Raw genomic sequence first — 7,363 nt, 5'->3', positions numbered from 1 at the left:
GACCTCTTGTCACTCCCTGGTGCACTCATGCCATCTCGTGGCTTCACAGATCGCATCGTCAGTGACAACTCCCCAGGGTTCATGGACTAGAGGACTCCGTGGACTCCAGACCCGTTATCTCCCTTGGGTATCTCATAAACATCCCGGACTGGAACCCTGGTCTGTCCCCACAGCCACAGCTGTTCTTCCCCTCCATTTCCCCTCCTGAGTGACCTCACCAGCCTTTCGGGGACTCAGGCCTCTGCAGAATCGCCCCGGTGCATTCTTTCCTCAAACGTGCTTCATTCCTTCTTCATGCCTGCTTCCAATCCATTACCAAATTCAGGGGGCCCTACTGTCAAAGCACAGCCAAGGCCATTTGTCACCACCCCATCTGTGCCAGCCTGGTCCAAACTGGATCATCTGTCAGGTGGCAACAGGTTTCTGCTTCCACCCCCGCCCCTGCTGTGATCTATTCTCAAAGCAACAGCGTGATCTTCTGACGGAAACCCTCCGTAGCTCTGCTTCTCACTCACGCAAAAGCCGGTGTCCCCGCAACGCCCCATGAGGCCTTTAGGATCTGCCCTCCTCTCCTCTCTGACCTCGTCTCCCCCAACTCATCCCCTCCTTCCCTCCACTCCAGAAGTTGTCACTCCAACATGCCAGGCGCCTTCCTACCCCGCGGCCTTTGCACTGGCCTGTCTGCCTGGAACGTCCTTTTTTCTAGCAGTCAGATGGTTCCCCTTCTCCTTCCCTGCGGTTCTCCACTCACGGGTCTCTTCTCTGTGAGTCCTTCCTGGACCCCTCTTTAAAATGGAAATTGCAGTGCTCCCTGTGGCCCCACATATACTACAATTGGAACAATACAGAGAAGATTAGCACAGCCTCTGTGCAAGGAGGACACGCAGATTCGTGATGTTCAGAAAATAGATACATAAATGATGGAAAACCCCTTTCCTGACACTCCCCACCTTGTCTTTGCTTATTTTTCTCCTTGGCACATGTCACCTTCTAACGCATTACCTACCTTACTTTTATGCCGTGTTTGCTGACTTCTCCACACAAGGTCTTAAGCCCCACGAGGACAGAGACATTTGTCTGTTTTGTCCAGGCTCCAGAATCCAGTACAGTTGCCTGGCACTTAGTAGGGGGTCAATTGGTGTCGAATGAATGATTGAATGAATGAATGAGGCTCAGGCCAAGAGCTTCGGGCATTGTGGAGGAAGCTGGAAGTCGTGTGTTTCACGCTGAGAGTGCTTCACCATGGAGACTTGAGCTGAGCCTTGAAGGACGGGTAAGGTTCAGTAAAACCACAGGAGCGGTTGCAGTGAGACTTGTGAAATCTTAGGCACTGCTTCTTCAGGGCTCCACTCTCAGGTAGAGGAAGGGGCAGGCCCTGGAGACGCCGAGTGCAAGGGGGGTCAGGAGATGGCAGGTGAAACAGGACTCTTGGTGTCCTGGGGCTGGAAATGGAGCTCCGGGGACGTCCGAGGAACACTGCAAATCATTAGGTCCGTGTCACACGCTACCTTTAGCAACAAAATATCTTCCCTTGGCCCCAGTCAAGAAAAGAATGTGATTTCCATCGAGTGTTAGGAATCACGTCGGCCTGAAGTGGTTTCTCATGGGGCTACGCCTGTCTTCCAGGGAACTCTCCTGCGGGAAGAAAGGGAAGATGTGCCGATCACTCGTCAGTGATTGGGCAGTGACTCCCATTTCCAGTCAAGCCTGGGAATTACACATCGCCAGGCTGACCGCTGCCCGCAGACAAAGCTGCTTTTAAGTCCATCAGAGGCAGATGCACTCTGTGCACTTTTCAGCCTCAGTCTGCAATGCTGAAACCGCAAGCTTCTGTCTCAGGATCCCACGCAGAGAGCCGGAGCTCCACCTTCAGGAACCGGAGGGCTCGGGGCAAATTCCTAGCCTGCTCCAAAACCCTGCTTCCACTACTCCAGCGCTCCCACCCTGCTGCCTACCGTCTGTTCCCTCGCGCCTACACCCACCTCGCTTTTGCCAAATGCATGTACTCAGCCCTTTCTGAATGCGCTGGGGAGGAGAGCAGTAGACAGACACACTGAGGAATGAAATGGCACAGAAGGTTCTGGAAATCACAGCAAATCTGGCTTGGGCTGGGACGTCCAGAACACATGGGACATCAGGGCACATGCTGAAGAGGAAGGGCATTGGGGTCCTGGGTGGCTTCCTGCTCTCCCACCGGCCGGTGATGCGTGGGCCAAGTTCCTCAGCCATCCAAGCTTGAGTTCTCGCCTATAAAATAGAGAAGATCATACCCCTTAGCAAATCTGCGGCCAGAACTAAACGCGGCCAAAAGTGAGAAAGCGTCTAGCACAAAAGGAGACAGGAGGGGCTCTGGATGCTTGCGGGGGGTCAGGGGGTGAGGAGGGAGGTCCTGTCATGCCTCATCAAGGATTTGGGTTTGTCAGATGGGTGGTGGGGAGTCAGGGAAAGACTTAAAGCTGGGGAATGGCTGGTGTTATTATTAATCCCATTTTACAGTTAACAACACTGAGGCACAGAGAGGTTAAGTAACTTGCTCAAGACCACATAGCTGGTAGGTGGCCGAGCTGGATTTAACCCCAGCTCCTAACCGCCATCAGGGGTGTTCTTTCTCAGCTGAACAGAGAGGAAGAAGAAGGACTTGAAGACTAAAGAGATGTCAGGGATTGAGGTAGAAGAACTGATTGATACCAGGAGGAAAAACTGAACTTGGCCGTGGTTCCAACCTAGTGGAACCACTTGCTGAAAAAAGAAGAATTTACATAATCTGCATATTCATCAGCAGAGCATCTTGAACCAAGATAGAGCCGTGGAGCCAGTGGCAGAACCCCCTCCCCCCAACCCCCACCCCCTGCCAAATATTTTACACATGGGCCTATCTAAGCTCTGCTTACTCCATTGTTGAGCGTGGAGAAGTAAGAATCTGAGTCAGCCGCCGACTCCTGTCCCCCAGCACATCAGACTCACGCAGATCTGAAAGGGAGCGGTCCCAGTGTCCGGATTCAGAAACGCTCACTCGCATGTATACGACAAAGAAATGTGTGCCAAGAGGCTCACGCCTGTAATCCCAGCACTTTGGGAGGCCAAGGTGGGCGAATCACAAGGTCAGGAGACCGAGACCATCCTGGCCAACGTGGTGAAATCCCATCTCTACTAAAATACAAAAATTAGCAGGGCGTGATGGTGCACCCCGGTAGTCGCAGCTGCTCGGGAGGCTGAAGCAGGGGAATCACTTGAACCCAGGAGGTGGAGGTTGCAATGAGCTGAGATCACACCGCTGCACTCCGGCCTGGCGACAGAGCAAGACTCCGTCTCAAAAAAAAAAAAGAAGAAAAAAATAAACGTGTGCCAAGAAAAGGAAAGCCAGAGGTTAGCAACCAGGGAGCCGCTACCGGGACTGGTTACATAATTGGTGGGCCCCCTGCGAAATGAACACGCAGCGCCCCTTTGAACATTATTCACAGGCAAAGACGACAGCAGAGCCTGGAACCAAGAGCAGGGCCTTTGACGACATTCAGGGGTGACGACAGTCAGCGGTGACGACTCCCTCTCTTCTTCCTCCCCCACTGTGCCTCTGACTCTATCTTTTTTGTTGTTGGTTTATTCTGAAACGATGTCAAGCTTGTGAAAAAGTTCCAAGTACTGCACAAATAACACTTTTTTTCTTACTGAACTGTTTGACAGTAGAGTCGATGCTGAAACATTTGACTTTCTAGGAAACCTCAGTAGTTTATGGGGACACTGGAAGAGTATTTGATGCTGTGGTTCTCTCATTGCTCCCTCACAGGTGTCCACAGCTGTGACATGCCCCGTTTCTGATGTTCACTTGGATTGCATGATGAAAGTGATATCCAGACCTCACCTTCTGTCCTTTGTAATTAGTTTCCTTATCACTATTCTGTAGAAGAGGCAATAAAAGCCTTTTGCATTTATATTGGTGCCCAGATCATTAAGGTTATTTGGAGAAAGATATGTACCTGTATATGTGTGTATACACATATGTATATATGCAAATAGATGTATAGGTCTGTGTATGTTTATATACATACATTTATATTATATTATGTTATCTGGTTTCCAAAACAGATTTGCATTCGTTTAAGAAAAAATAACAGGAGAGTTAAAAAATTGTGCAGTCATTTAAATACTTTTATACTCTGCTGGTGGGAGTGCCAATTAGTATAATGTCTCTGAAATGCATCTTATTATATCAGGAGTCTTAAAATGTTTAAATATTGGCTGGCCACGGTGGCTCACACTCACTCTCTCCCCACACACACTCTCACACACACACACAATCACACACACACACTCAAACACATACACTCAAACACACACACACAAACACCCTCAAACACACACACTCACACACTCACTCACACACCACAAACACACACACACATACACACACTCCACACAGGATTATCAGCTGAAGAACTTAGAATATCCAGAAAATTAAATGGGATAAAATAGCAAAGAGCTTAGAGACGGGGAGGTAGAATGAGCAGGAGCGCTGTGATCGGAGTTCCAGAAAGCTGACTGCCCTTTTCCTCGCAATGGCCATACACCCAAGATCTTCTCCAGAGACACATGCTCAGCCTACGAGAGCTGTCCTGCGGAGGAAATTATACTCCTCCACTGAGGGCAGGACTGGTGGACGCAGGGACACAAGCCCAGTGCTTGGCTTGAGGCCGGACAGCTCCGCAGACCACACTCCCTCCCAGGATCTGGTTCAGATTAGATGTTGCCTGAGGGAGCATCACCCCTCCTGCTCCCCTTACTCCCTTGGAGGTTTTTCCTGAGTGACCCACAGCTGCGGGGGGCAGGAGCAGCCTGCCGCCCCAACCAGGGCCCTGTGGGAATCCGCAGGATCAGCTTCCAGGAACCTGACTGCTATGGGTTGAATTGTGTCCCCCAGGAAGACATGTTGAAGCCCTAACCCCCCAAGCCCTGGGAATGTGTCCTAATTTAGAAATAGGGTCTTTGGAATTGCAGTGTAGGTAAGATGAGGTCAAACTCCATCAGGGTGGGTCTTCACCCACTGGGATTCATATCTTTACAAGAAGAGATGAGAAACAGAGAGAGGCCACCGAACGATGAAGCAGAGATCCAAGCCATGGGCACTCACAGCCGAGGACTGCTGGCACCTCCAGAAACGAAGAGAAAGGCGGGGGACAAGCTCCCTCACCCACACAGGAAATGCGGGCACTGGCCTAAGCCAGCAGCCTTGGGTGTGCAGAGGGGATGGCAAGAGGACAGGGTGCGGTCCCGACGGCTGCCGGGGGCAAGGGCAGCCTGCTGCCTTGACCCGGGGCCCTGTGGGAATCCTGCAATTCAGCACACACCACCCACGTGAGGGGCTCCCCTTCAGAGACAGGGCAAGTGGGTAAGCAAGCCTAGACTGTGGAGGAGACCTGGGCCAGCCATTGCTGTCAACCGGTCTAGTTTCATTTCATTTAGAAATATGAGCAGGCAACAAGAGTTACCAGGTACTTGAGAAAAACCAGCAGCCTGGAAGGCATGAATCAATATGAACCATAAAACAACGAACCCAGGAGAAAACCATGATCATTCAAAAATAGAAGACTTTTATATTTCCAACTGGTATTATGGGAGAGATTCAAGGTGTTAGTCCATAAAACAAAAAGTTGTAAAAAGTAGCAATCAGAGAGAAGTTCTTAGAAGTTAAAAATAACATTGGCCAGGCGCAGTGGCTCACGCCTGTAATCCCAGCACTTTGGGAGGCCAAGGCAGGGAGATCACCTGAGGTCAGGAGTTTGAAACCAGCCTGACCAACATGGCGAAATCCTGTCTCTACTAAAAACACAAAAACTAGGCCAGCGTGGTGGCATGTGCCTGTAGTCCCAGCTACTCGGGAGGCTGAGGCAGGAGAATCACTTGAACCTGGGAGGCGGAGGTCGTGGTAAGCCAATATTGTGTCACTGCACTCCAGCCTGGGCAACAGAGCAAGACTCCATCTCAAAAAAAAAAAAAAAAGAAAAAGCATGAAGGGCAGCTTCTGGACTCCCGTGTCACACAAGAACGGGCTTCCTGGAGCCCACAGCACGGCTCACTTCCCCACTTTCCTGTTGGGGCAGAGATGGCAGTTGCCCTAGCCGGACACCTGTGGAAGTCATTCCTGAAAGTCCTACCTAGAGCCTTTTCTGCCAGTCCTTTGAAAACATTTGAAAGTGTCTAGTTCCTTCTAGTAAATTTCTTTTGGTTTAAAATAGCCATCATGGTTCCTATTAACTGCAACTAAACTGATAAAATCGGTTTTTAATATTTAAAATTAACCTGTAGAAAAATATTTTAAAGTTACAGAACAGAATATGGAAGCTATAAATCTTAACTGTAAAAGGATTAGTGAGGCTGAAAGACATAGGAAGGTGAGAAGTGGGGACTGTTCAGTTCTGCAAATTTATCATCCAGTTCATGGATCAAGAATAGATGTTTTGGCTTCTTTTATATTTTTTACATTACAGATGAAACTAATGGATGAGCCAAAAGCAAAAACACAATTTTAAAAACTTGGAAGAGGATGAGAAAGAGAGAGAAAGATAGATAAAGCCTTATTTCTAGCAATAATACTATATAAAGTTGATTAATAGAAAAACAGGGTTAACACACATTTATAATGTGTGTGAATGTAACCACTGGTTTGTTGAAGATCTGATGGTTGTAAGTGTGCAGTCTTGTTTATGGGTTCTCTATTCTGTTCCGTTGGTCTATGTGTCTGTTCTTGTACCAGTGCCATGTTGTTTTGGTTACTGTAGCCTTGTAGTATAGTCTGAAGTTGGGCAGTGTGATGCCTCCAGCTTTGTTCTTTTTGCTTAGAATTATCTTGGCTATTTAAGCTCTTTTTTGGTTCCATATGAATTTTAAAATAGTTTTTTCTAATTCTGTGAAGAATGACAATTGTAGTTTAATGGGAATAGCATTGACTCTATAAATTGCTTTGGGCAGTATGGCCATTTTCACAATACAGATTCTTCTTATCCATGAGCATGCAATGTTTTTCCCATTTGTTTGTGCCATCTCTGATTTCTTTGAGCAGTGGTTTGTAATTCCTTCTGAAGAGATCCTTCACTTTCCTTGTGAGCTGTATTCCTAGGTGTTTTACTCTGTTTGTGGTAATTGTGAATGGAAATTCATTCATGATTTGGCTCTCGGCTTGCCTGTTGTTGGTATATTGGAATGCTAGCAAACCCAGCAATCTCATTACTCAGGATATGTCCAATGGAAGATAAATCATTCTATTATAAAGATGTATGCATGTGTATGTTCATTGCAGCACTATTCACAATAGCAAAGGCATGGAACCAACCTGAACGCCCTTCAGTGATAGACTGGATAAAGAAAATGT

The 7,363-nt window shown here is 48.2% G+C and overlaps 1 pseudogene; it reads left to right on the top strand.

The window, feature by feature from the left end:
• Positions 1 to 813: 813 nt before the first annotated feature.
• On the top strand, positions 814 to 911 carry LOC116528080 (annotated as a pseudogene).
• The last annotated feature ends 6,452 nt before the right edge of the window (positions 912 to 7,363 follow it).

The sequence above is a fragment of the Sapajus apella genome, unplaced genomic scaffold (assembly GCF_009761245.1).
Source record: "Sapajus apella isolate SASKATOON/1434 unplaced genomic scaffold, GSC_monkey_1.0 scaffold56, whole genome shotgun sequence".
Taxonomy (NCBI): domain Eukaryota; kingdom Metazoa; phylum Chordata; class Mammalia; order Primates; family Cebidae; genus Sapajus; species Sapajus apella.
Note: the sequence above shows the minus strand (reverse complement) of the source record. Positions and strands in the feature narration are given on the sequence as shown.